The 12,599-nt window shown below is 55.8% G+C and overlaps 1 long non-coding RNA gene across 2 annotated transcripts in view; it reads right to left on the minus strand.

Moving 5' to 3' along the window:
- Positions 1–6,900, minus strand: part of LOC149441204 (uncharacterized) — a 32,402-nt gene extending 25,502 nt beyond the window's left edge. The window contains exon 1 of one of the 2 annotated variants that reach the window (XR_016307425.1): positions 5,815–6,900. This is a non-coding gene — a long non-coding RNA (uncharacterized LOC149441204). Of the gene's footprint in view, positions 1–1,176; positions 3,702–5,814 lie in introns of those variants that run through there. The other variant, XR_016307426.1, reaches the window with a different exon arrangement.
- Positions 6,901–12,599: the final 5,699 nt, after the last annotated feature.

Here is a 12,599-nt window from a genome sequence, read left to right on the forward strand (position 1 = left end):
CAGGGTTACAATCACACCAGCCCCTGCACCCCCCCCCCCCCCATCACCGTTGTATCTGCTAATGGGGGATCTTCTCCCCCCTGCTAGCTGTCAAAATGTAAAATAAAAACTGCTATGCGGGGCTCCGGCAGCGTCACTCATTCACAGTATTCTGTGAATGGGAAAACTACAAGTCCCAGCAGCCTTTCCAGTTGTCAGTTTGTGGTTTTCAACCAACTATCACGCCAGTCCACAGCACCATGGTAGTTCATTGAGCCTTCCTGTCAGTAAGTATCTGCTTGCCCATACGGGATGTACAAGCAAGCAGATTCTGGCTGTGGTGGGAGCACAGCCTGCCTGTCCTCCAATGGGCAAGATTTATTTTTAATAGTAATGGCGGCGATCAGCAACTTATAGCATGACTGCGGCGGGCATTCTGACACTGGGGGGAACTGACTTGATGTCACTGACATCCCCAGTGACACCAATACACTGATCAGTGCTAATAAAAAGCGCTGACACTGTACTAATGGCACTGGTCAGGAAGGGGTTAGCATGTGGGGCGATCAAAGGGTTAACTGTGTGCTGTGTAAGCCATGCAAAGCATTGTGCAGTAGCTGACAGGGGAGAGCACTGTATTGTTTACATACAGTTCTCTCCCTCCGTCAGTAATGCTCCTCAATCACCGGGACCCGGTGACTGACAGCTAAGGCTGCGAATAGCTGCACGGGTAGGGGCGTGCACGGCTCAGAAATGCAAAATGACGTATATATACAGGTGATTTTGCGCACCCCTGCCGCCCTGTAGCAGTATATCTTCTATAGGGCGGCAGGAAAGCGGTTCACTGAAAGTACAAATACGAGGTAACCTGATAAGACTTCTTTTCTGATCTTCTGGAGTTTAATGGACACTAGCTAGATCAAAGCTGAGCACATAAATCTTGAAGATCTGAACTTCAGCTTCCCTTCAGTCTTACACAGTTGTACAGACTTCTCTGCTCTACTGACATGGCATGATTTCACTGCACACTGAGCTTCTCACAGTGTGCATCACAAGTCAGAGCCCACCTTATTTCCTTGCTGGAGGACGTCAAGCATCTATTCTTTCCTCCCCGGCCTTCCTGTCCCTGGTCCACCCTTTTCATTCATTGGATTTCACTTTCAATCATGAAGATTCGGCATCACATGTGTGCATTACCTGGAGTGATTTGTGTGCCAACCAAGCCTGCCGAGAGTGCCACTGCTGAGAGACGGACATCCAACCATCAAAGCATTTTGATTTTTGCACAAATCGTCCTAAGAGTCAGCCCACTGCTTGTATCAGAACTGAGGACCTATGAGAGGAGTACTGAGGCAGGGTGCTGTGATCATTTCAGAAGGCCAGCATCCCACTAGCACCTCTCACCAGCCATTGCATAGGGAAGCACAGAGACCCAGTGATGTCTAAACAAGCTATATAGTGAAAACAGAAAGTTTCCTTTTAAAACTCATCAGCATGTTGATGGGGATGGAAAGACTTCAGCTTCAAAGGAAACCCTGAGGAACATATCGAGGTGACCCTTTCTTCTGAGAATTGTAGTACCCGCCATGATACTTTGGATCATCCTTCACAAGTACAGAGATGAGGAATTCTAACAGTTTTCTGACATTCACAGCATGCTTGTTCCAGGCATTGAAGCCAAACTACCAGGCACATAGCATTTTCAGAAGACCAACAATGGCCACAAAAGCAGACCCATACTTCTCATGACAGGTAGACTTTGAAGGAAACGAATGCATGAAACAATATGGAGATCATTATGGAACACTCTGAAAATGCTATTTGCCTGGCTGTCTCTAGAATCCATACTTTGAAACACCAACTTGAAGCCAGCATGCAGGTTAGAAAGCAGGGATGCACCGATACCATTTTCTGATCGGCCAGTACCGATACTTTCGGTCAAGTACTCGCCGATACCGATTGCCGATACTTTGTGGTGCGATGTGCGTCAATACAAAATGTATGAACACAAATTGCACCACAAAGACCAGCATGCAATGTGAACAGGAATGCAATTTCTGTCCAAAACAAATGCGGTTTCCCCACTGGACAGGAGCGGTGAAGGGAGTTTTCCCGCAGCGGAGAGTGGGCATGTGGGGATGTATACCATGGTGGCAGATACTCCATATTCTCAGCGGTAGGAGAGGAGACAAAGACGCCGACATCTGAAATCCCTGCCGATTTCTCTCCTCACCTTGCAGCAATGACAGTTCAGGCTAGAGGACTATTGATGTCACATGGACGGTGCTGACCAATCAGATGCCACAGGGATGTTGGATTCCTATCTCCTGACGCCCGGGACATGTAGTTCCGGGCGCTGGGCAGGTAGTTTCATTCTACCTTTAGGTCTGCTGCGGGCAAGCAGCAGGGCTCACCTGTCAGGTGAGGCAATAGGTGGCAGCGCTGCTGTTGACTGCGTTGCACAGTGCCAGCCTCTCCGCACCCCCGTCGTGTGCTCTCCCCGTTGGGTAGAGGGGAGGGAGAAGAGCGGACGAGTCCCCTCCCCTTCTTGTGCTGACTCGGAAGTGACGTTATGATGTCACTTCCGGGTCCCCGTTGAGAGATTGTAGAGCAATCCCCATAGGAACAGAGGGGAGACATCCAGAGTCTTTTAGACCTTGGATGTCTCGAAGAGAACCTGTCACCAAAAATCATCACATAGGGGAAGTTGTCCCCGTGATTAAAAAAAAACTTTTTTTTTACAATTATAAACAATGAAAGTTACACCCAAGCACATGCCATCCCCCCAAAAAGGCCGGCACCCCCACACATACAAAAACGTACAAAACGTAAAAGCACACGCTGGGACGCCTACGCATCAAACCGTCGATTGCGATACGTTACATATCGCCGCGCACGCCAGAATGAGAGCGATAATTCTAGCACCAGACCTCCTCCGTAATACTAAACTGGTGACCTATAAAGGAGCTTTAAAAGTGTCACCTATAGAAAATACAGGGTACTGAAGCTCCTCGCCATTTCACAAGTGCGCACAAATTTAAGGATGACAAGTTGGATATCTATTTATTCGCTGCAACCTCGGCTTTTAGATTTTACAGAAAATAGGGTCATTTATTGCTTTTTTTGTGCCCTAAAATTAACATACTTGTATTTTTTACTGAAATTTTGCGATAATATGGGACATAAAAAATTGGAACTACCACTATTTTATTCTCTAGGGTCTCTGCTTTCAGGAAATATATATTTGGGTGTTATGCCATCTTCAGGCTTAAAATGATTTTTTAAATGTGTGCAAAAATGGCAAAAACGTCTCTGGCAGCCAAAGGGATAAAGTATAAGCCCTGACCCACCCATTCCTGACGAGCAGCCAATCGGTGCTCAGTACACTGCAAGGTCTCTCTCCTCCTTGCTAGTCCCCGGGTGCAGTGCTGGAGAGAGGGGGGGGGAGGGGGAGGAGATAAACAGCGCAATGTTAAAAATATGACACGTTTAAGTCGCCATAAAGTCTCTTTTGCTTTTAAAACAAGTAGATTGTCATGAGGGACAAGTAGATTGGGGCCCCGATTTAGTCCCTGGACACGTCGTTTATCAAACATTTCCACCCCCCTGTGCCATCTCGCCCGTACTGTCATCGCTGCAAGGAGAGGAGAGAAAGCCGCTTCACAGGTCTGCAGATTTGAAATCCCCACAACTATCTATTCTCTCCTTGCAGCGATGACAGTCCGGGCAAGGCGGCTGCTTCTGATTGGTCAGCACCGTCCATGTGTCCATAACAGGAAGTGAGAGGAAATCCATGCAAACTGGACCCCCCAGATCACCAGAACTAGTGTCCCCATCGGAAGATTTCCCCTCTATCACTTTTCTGGGGACAACCCAAAATGTGGGATCGTCTTTCCCATTCACTTTGGATGATGATGGTAAACAGGACAAACAGAGAGGGGGGATCTCCCCAACAATGGGGGCACAGACAGCAATAAACACTGACAGGGGCTCCAATCATCTCCACTCCATCCAAATCTAAACATGACTTTCCTTTACTTATTTCATTTCTTTTAATATTTAGATTTGTTTTCAGTATTCCTCAGTGATTGTATGACACGGATCTCTTTATGAAGAGTGGGGGAGGGGCGGGGAAGTGATATTTGGGGGATTATAGCTCTGTATTCATTTCCTTTATGAATGGCTGATATGGGGGGGGGGGTCTGGCACAGCTGCTGGGGGGATTATTGGGGGGGTTTCTGCACAATGCTGGGGTACTATAGAATGAATACATGGAGAGAAATGAGATGTATTCTGTGCAGGCATGGGGGGGGGGGGGGGGCAGAAACACTGGAGGGGGGGATGGGGGAAGTTGTAGTAACACTGGGGGGGCAGAAATACTGGGGTGGAGGACAGATACACTGGGGGGATGGGGGCAGTTGTGGTAACACTGGGGGGGGGGATGGGGGAAGTTGTGGTAACATGGGGGGGCAGAAACACTGGGGTGGAGGACAGATACACTGGGGGGATGGGGGCAGTTGTGGTATCACTGGGGGGGGATGGGGGAAGTTGTGGTAACATGGGGGGGCAGATACACTGGGGGGATGGGGGCAGTTGTAGGAACACTGGGGGGGGGGATGGGGGAAGTTGTGGTAACATGGGGGGGCAGATACACTGGGGGGATGGGGGCAGTTGTGGTAACACTGAAGGGGGAGGGAAGTTGTGGTAACATGGGGGGGGCAGATACACTGGGGGGATGGGGGCAGTTGTAGGAACACTGGGGGGGGATGGGGGAAGTTGTGGTAACATGGGGGGCAGATACACTGGGGAGAATGGGGGAAGTTGTTGTAACATGGGGGGGGGCAGAAAAACTGGGGGGGGAATGGGGGAAGTTGTTGTAACACAGGGGGGGGGGGGGGCAGAAACACTGGCGGGATGGGGGAAATTGTTGAAACACGGAGGGAGCAGAAAGACTGGGGGGGGGGGATGGGGGAAGTTGTTGTAACACGGGGGGGGCAGAAACACTGGGGGGGGGATGGAAGAAGTTGTTGTAACACGGGGGGGGGGGGAAGAAACACTGGCAGGATGGGGGAAATTGTTGAAACACGGAGGGAGCAGAAAGACTAGGGGGGGATGGGGGAAGTTGTTGTAACACGGGGGGGGGGGCAGAGACACTGGGGGGGGAATGGGGGAAGTTGTTGTAACACGGGGGGGGGCAGAAACACTGGGGTGGAGGGAAGAAACACTGGGAGGAAGGGGGATGTGGGTAGTTGTTGTAACGGGGGGGGGGGGGGGGGGAACACTGTCGGGGATGTGGACAGTTGTGGTAACACGGGGGGGGGGGGGAGGATGGGGGCAGTTGTAACACTAGGGGGGGGCAGAAACACAGGGGGTATGGGGGCAGTTGTAACACTGGGGAGGAGGGCAAAAACACTGGGGGGGGGCATTGGGGAAGTTGTGGTAAAACGGGGGGGGGCAGAAAGACTCGGGGAGAAGGTGGGGGCGCTTGTAGAAACACTGGGGGGGCAGAAACAGTGTGGGGGGAAATTGTAATACGGGGGGGCACAGAAAAACTGGGTGGGGGGCCATTGGGGAAGTTGTGGTAAAACAGAGGGGCAGAAAGACTGGGGGAAGGTGGGGGCAGTTGTGGTAACACTGAGGGGGGGCAGAAACACTGGGGGGGGCAGGTTTGGTAAAACTGGGGGGGGGGCAGTTGAGGTTACACTGGGGGGGGTCGAAGCTCCAGGTATGTCCCCCCCCCATCATTTATTTGTCTCTCAATAGATAAAATCCCCCCCACATCATCCAGCACTCCCTCGGCCTCTTCCTCCTCCCCACCCCCGGCCTTCTCCTCACCTGGGCTCCCCCGGTCTCCATCTTGCCCACCCCGGACCCCGTTTCTCTCAGCTCCCGTCTGTCTCCTCCATCCCTCCTCGGGCTCCTATTACTCTCTGTGACATCAAAAGATGGCTGCCGAAGGAAAGCCATGTCTATAACGTTTAATGGAGCTGATTGGGAAGGGAGACACCTATGGCGGGGAGCGGTATTACCGCCATGGAACACATACAGGCACAGTGACATCTGGAGGCAGAATTTAGGAAAACCCACTAAAGTCACCACAACACTGATTCATTCTATGGGAAAATCAATAAAATAGCAGATTTAGTTTGGTTTTCAGTAAAAATATGTAGGCCCGAAAAGTGACGCTGTGATTGGCAGAGTGATTAGCTCCACCTCCAGGCTCTGATTGGCAGAGTGATTAGCTCCGCCTCCAGGCTGCCTCTGACCTCACTTCCTTTCTGGTTGTTGAGCGATACAGATCGTCAGAGCGGTTCTCCTGCAACTGACTGCGATCATTAGCATTTCTATTGCTGATATCATTATATTATTCTTTAGTAGTGGGAAATATTTATATTTTTAGCCACTTTGAGGTCATCCAGCACCATCACGATGCCACGACCTTCACGACGCCCATCCCGTGGAAGGTCTTCACATCAGGTGAACGGAGGGTCTCCGATCGCCCATCGGACGAGGTCCAGGGTCCAACGTCATCGGAGACGGGAGGAGGCCTCCACCCACCGCAGCCGTTCACCAAGAGAGCGAGCCCGGGCCCCTGAGCACCCTCCACCACCGGCCATGGAACAGCGCGCCGGGGCCCCTGAGCACCCCCCAGCCATGGAGCAGCGCGCCGAGGAGGAGGTAATTCTCTGTCCCATCTGTTTGGCAGGTTATGAAGATGGAGAGGACACGACCATCCTGGCCTGCGCTCACGAGTTCCACACCAGCTGTATCCACCGATGGCTTGAAGAGAGCGCCACCTGTCCAATCTGCAGGACTGCTATTCCCAACCAGCAGGACGACCAGCCACTCCTCCCTGAGGACATACAGGAAGTCATGATTGAAGACATCCAGTTTGGATATGAAATAGATGAAAATGGTGATGTAGACTTGCATGTCATTGTATTCCTCAGGGTGCAGGTAATGTAAATGGGAACTGTTACTGTGTACAGTGTATATATTTTTAAATTCTTTATATATTATTTTTAATATTTATATTATATATGTTACATGTTTATCTGTTTTAGCCTTTAAGTAGTTATTGTATTAATGCTTTGAGAAAAAAAAAAAAAAAAAAAAAAAAAAAATTTAAAAACCAAAAAAAAAAAAAATTTTATTATTATATATTTTTAGATGTTTTATGATTATAGTAATGTTAACTAATGCTTTGCAACGATGGGGCGCAATTCCCCCCCCGCTGACACCAACGATGGGGCGCAATTCCCCCCCCGCTGACACCAACGATGGGGCGCAATTCCCCCCCCGCTGACACCAACGATGGGGCGCAATTCCCCCCCCGCTGACACCAACGATGGGGCGCAATTCCCCCCCCGCTGACACCAACGATGGGGCGCAATTCCCCCCCCCGCTGACACCAACGATGGGGCGCAATTCCCCCCCCCGCTGACACCAACGATGGGGCGCAATTCCCCCCCCGCTGACACCAACGATGGGGCGCAATTCCCCCCCCGCTGACACCAACGATGGGGCGCAATTCCCCCCCCGCTGACACCAACGATGGGGCGCAATTCCCCCCCCGCTGACACCAACGATGGGGCGCAATTCCCCCCCCGCTGACACCAACGATGGGGCGCAATTCCCCCCCCGCTGACACCAACGATGGGGCGCAATTCCCCCCCCGCTGACACCAACGATGGGGCGCAATTCCCCCCCCGCTGACACCAACGATGGGGCGCAATTCCCCCCCCGCTGACACCAACGATGGGGCGCAATTCCCCCCCCGCTGACACCAACGATGGGGCGCAATTCCCCCCCCGCTGACACCAACGATGGGGCGCAATTCCCCCCCCGCTGACACCAACGATGGGGCGCAATTCCCCCCCCGCTGACACCAACGATGGGGCGCAATTCCCCCCCCGCTGACACCAACGATGGGGCGCAATTCCCCCCCCGCTGACACCAACGATGGGGCGCAATTCCCCCCCCGCTGACACCAACGATGGGGCGCAATTCCCCCCCCGCTGACACCAACGATGGGGCGCAATTCCCCCCCCGCTGACACCAACGATGGGGCGCAATTCCCCCCCCGCTGACACCAACGATGGGGCGCAATTCCCCCCCCGCTGACACCAACGATGGGGCGCAATTCCCCCCCCGCTGACACCAACGATGGGGCGCAATTCCCCCCCCGCTGACACCAACGATGGGGCGCAATTCCCCCCCCGCTGACACCAACGATGGGGCGCAATTCCCCCCCCGCTGACACCAACGATGGGGCGCAATTCCCCCCCCGCTGACACCAACGATGGGGCGCAATTCCCCCCCCGCTGACACCAACGATGGGGCGCAATTCCCCCCCCGCTGACACCAACGATGGGGCGCAATTCCCCCCCCGCTGACACCAACGATGGGGCGCAATTCCCCCCCCGCTGACACCAACGATGGGGCGCAATTCCCCCCCCGCTGACACCAACGATGGGGCGCAATTCCCCCCCCGCTGACACCAACGATGGGGCGCAATTCCCCCCCCGCTGACACCAACGATGGGGCGCAATTCCCCCCCCGCTGACACCAACGATGGGGCGCAATTCCCCCCCCGCTGACACCAACGATGGGGCGCAATTCCCCCCCCGCTGACACCAACGATGGGGCGCAATTCCCCCCCCGCTGACACCAACGATGGGGCGCAATTCCCCCCCCGCTGACACCAACGATGGGGCGCAATTCCCCCCCCGCTGACACCAACGATGGGGCGCAATTCCCCCCCCCGCTGACACCAACGATGGGGCGCAATTCCCCCCCCGCTGACACCAACGATGGGGCGCAATTCCCCCCCCGCTGACACCAACGATGGGGCGCAATTCCCCCCCCGCTGACACCAACGATGGGGCGCAATTCCCCCCCCCCGCTGACACCAACGATGGGGCGCAATTCCCCCCCCGCTGACACCAACGATGGGGCGCAATTCCCCCCCCCGCTGACACCAACGATGGGGCGCAATTCCCCCCCCCCGCTGACACCAACGATGGGGCACTATTCCTCCCCACTGACACCAACGATGGGGCACTATTCCTCCCCACTGACACCAACGATGGGGAAACGATGGGGCACTATTCCTCCCCACTGGCACCAACGATGGGGCACTAATCCCCCCCACTGGCACCAACGATGGGGCACTAATCCCCCCCACTGGCACCAACGATGGGGCACTAATCCCCCCCACTGGCACCAACGATGGGGCACTAATCCCCCCCACTGGCACCAACGATGGGGCACTAATCCCCCCCACTGGCACCAACGATGGGGCGCAATTCCCCCCCACTGGCACCAACGATGGGGCGCAATTCCCCCCCACTGGCACCAACGATGGGGCGCAATTCCCCCCCCACTGGCACCAACGATGGGGCGCAATTCCCCCCCCACTGGCACCAACGATGGGGCGCAATCCCCCCCCCACTGGCACCAACGATGGGGCGCAATTCCCCCCCCACTGGCACCAACGATGGGGCGCAATTCCCCCCCCACTGGCACCAACGATGGGGCGCTATTCCCCCCCCACTGGCACCAACGATGGGGCGCTATTCCCCCCCCACTGGCACCAACGAAGGGGCACTATTCCTTCGACTGACACCAACGATGGGGCAATATTCCTCCCCACTGACACCAACGATGGGGCAATATTCCTCCCCACTGACACCAAAGATGAGAAACTATTCCTCCCCACTGACACCAACGATGGGGAAACGATGGGGCACTATTCCTCCCCACTGGCACCAACGATGGGGCACTAATCCTCCCCACTGGCACCAACGATGGGGCACTAATCCACCCCACTGGCACCAACGAAGGGGCACTAATCCTTCGACTGACACCAACGATGGGGCAATATTCCTCCCCACTGACACCAACGATGGGGCAATTTTCCTCCCCGCTGACACCAACGATGGGGCACCGTTCCTCCCCGCTGACACCAACGATGGGGCACTGTTCCTCCCCACTGACACCAACGATGGGGAAACGATGGGGCACTATTCCTCCCCACTGGCACCAACGATGGGGCACTAATCCCCCCCACTGGCACCAACGATGGGGCACTAATCCCCCCCACTGGCACCAACGATGGGGCACTAATCCCCCCCACTGGCACCAACGATGGGGCACTAATCCCCCCCACTGGCACCAACGATGGGGCACTAATCCCCCCCACTGGCACCAACGATGGGGCGCAATTCCCCCCCCACTGGCACCAACGATGGGGCGCTATTCCCCCCCCACTGGCACCAACGAAGGGGCACTATTCCTTCGACTGACACCAACGATGGGGCAATATTCCTCCCCACTGACACCAACGATGGGGCAATATTCCTCCCCACTGACACCAAAGATGAGAAACTATTCCTCCCCACTGGCACCAACGATGGGGCACTAATCCTCCCCACTGGCACCAACGATGGGGCACTAATCCACCCCACTGGCACCAACGAAGGGGCACTAATCCTTCGACTGACACCAACGATGGGGCAATATTCCTCCCCACTGACACCAACGATGGGGCAATATTCCTCCCCACTGACACCAAAGATGAGAAACTATTCCTCCCCACTGGCACCAACGATGGGGCACTAATCCTCCCCACTGGCACCAACGATGGGGCACTAATCCACCCCACTGGCACCAACGAAGGGGCACTAATCCTTCGACTGACACCAACGATGGGGCAATATTCCTCCCCACTGACACCAACGATGGGGCAATATTCCTCCCCACTGACACCAAAGATGAGAAACTATTCCTCCCCACTGGCACCAACGATGGGGCACTAATCCTCCCCACTGGCACCAACGATGGGGCACTAATCCACCCCACTGGCACCAACGAAGGGGCACTAATCCTTCGACTGACACCAACGATGGGGCAATATTCCTCCCCACTGACACCAACGATGGGGCACCGTTCCTCCCCGCTGACACCAACGATGGGGCACCGTTCCTCCCCGCTGACACCAACGATGGGGCACCGTTCCTCCCCGCTGACACCAACGATGGGGCACCGTTCCTCCCCGCTGACACCAACGATGGGGCACCGTTCCTCCCCGCTGACACCAACGATGGGGCACCGTTCCTCCCCGCTGACACCAACGATGGGGCACCGTTCCTCCCCGCTGACACCAACGATGGGGCACCGTTCCTCCCCGCTGACACCAACGATGGGGCACCGTTCCTCCCCGCTGACACCAACGATGGGGCACCGTTCCTCCCCGCTGACACCAACGATGGGGCACCGTTCCTCCCCGCTGACACCAACGATGGGGCACCGTTCCTCCCCGCTGACACCAACGATGGGGCACCGTTCCTCCCCGCTGACACCAACGATGGGGCACCGTTCCTCCCCGCTGACACCAACGATGGGGCACCGTTCCTCCCCGCTGACACCAACGATGGGGCACCGTTCCTCCCCGCTGACACCAACGATGGGGCACCGTTCCTCCCCGCTGACACCAACGATGGGGCACCGTTCCTCCCCGCTGACACCAACGATGGGGCACCGTTCCTCCCCGCTGACACCAACGATGGGGCACCGTTCCTCCCCGCTGACACCAACGATGGGGCACCGTTCCTCCCCGCTGACACCAACGATGGGGCACCGTTCCTCCCCGCTGACACCAACGATGGGGCACCGTTCCTCCCCGCTGACACCAACGATGGGGCACCGTTCCTCCCCGCTGACACCAACGATGGGGCACCGTTCCTCCCCGCTGACACCAACGATGGGGCACCGTTCCTCCCCGCTGACACCAACGATGGGGCACCGTTCCTCCCCGCTGACACCAACGATGGGGCACCGTTCCTCCCCGCTGACACCAACGATGGGGCACCGTTCCTCCCCGCTGACACCAACGATGGGGCACCGTTCCTCCCCGCTGACACCAACGATGGGGCACCGTTCCTCCCCGCTGACACCAACGATGGGGCACCGTTCCTCCCCGCTGACACCAACGATGGGGCACCGTTCCTCCCCGCTGACACCAACGATGGGGCACCGTTCCTCCCCGCTGACACCAACGATGGGGCACCGTTCCTCCCCGCTGACACCAACGATGGGGCACCGTTCCTCCCCGCTGACACCAACGATGGGGCACCGTTCCTCCCCGCTGACACCAACGATGGGGCACCGTTCCTCCCCGCTGACACCAACGATGGGGCACCGTTCCTCCCCGCTGACACCAACGATGGGGCACCGTTCCTCCCCGCTGACACCAACGATGGGGCACCATTTCTGCAGCACTGACATGTTTACTCTGACAGCAACAGGGTGTTGCCCTCACAATATACAGGTCAGTCCTTGCAGTGCTGCAGGAGGAAATTTCTCATCCGCAGTTAAAAAAAGAACATATATGCCCAAGCATGGGGTCCGGGGGCGGTCAGTGGGTGGATCGCTCCTATGCTTTGGCATATATTTTTTTCACTTTTCTTCTGGTACAGAGTTCATCATCCACATTGATCCATGTGAATAGAGGAAACTGACACCAATGATGGGGCACTATTCCTCCCCACTGACACCAACGATGGGGCACTATTCCTCCCCACTGACACCAACGATGGGGCACTATTCCTCCCCACTGA

The sequence above is a fragment of the Staurois parvus genome, unplaced genomic scaffold (assembly GCF_062004578.1).
Source record: "Staurois parvus isolate SC_StPar_1 unplaced genomic scaffold, SC_StPar_1.0 ptg001014l, whole genome shotgun sequence".
NCBI classification, from domain to species: Eukaryota; Metazoa; Chordata; class Amphibia; order Anura; family Ranidae; genus Staurois; species Staurois parvus.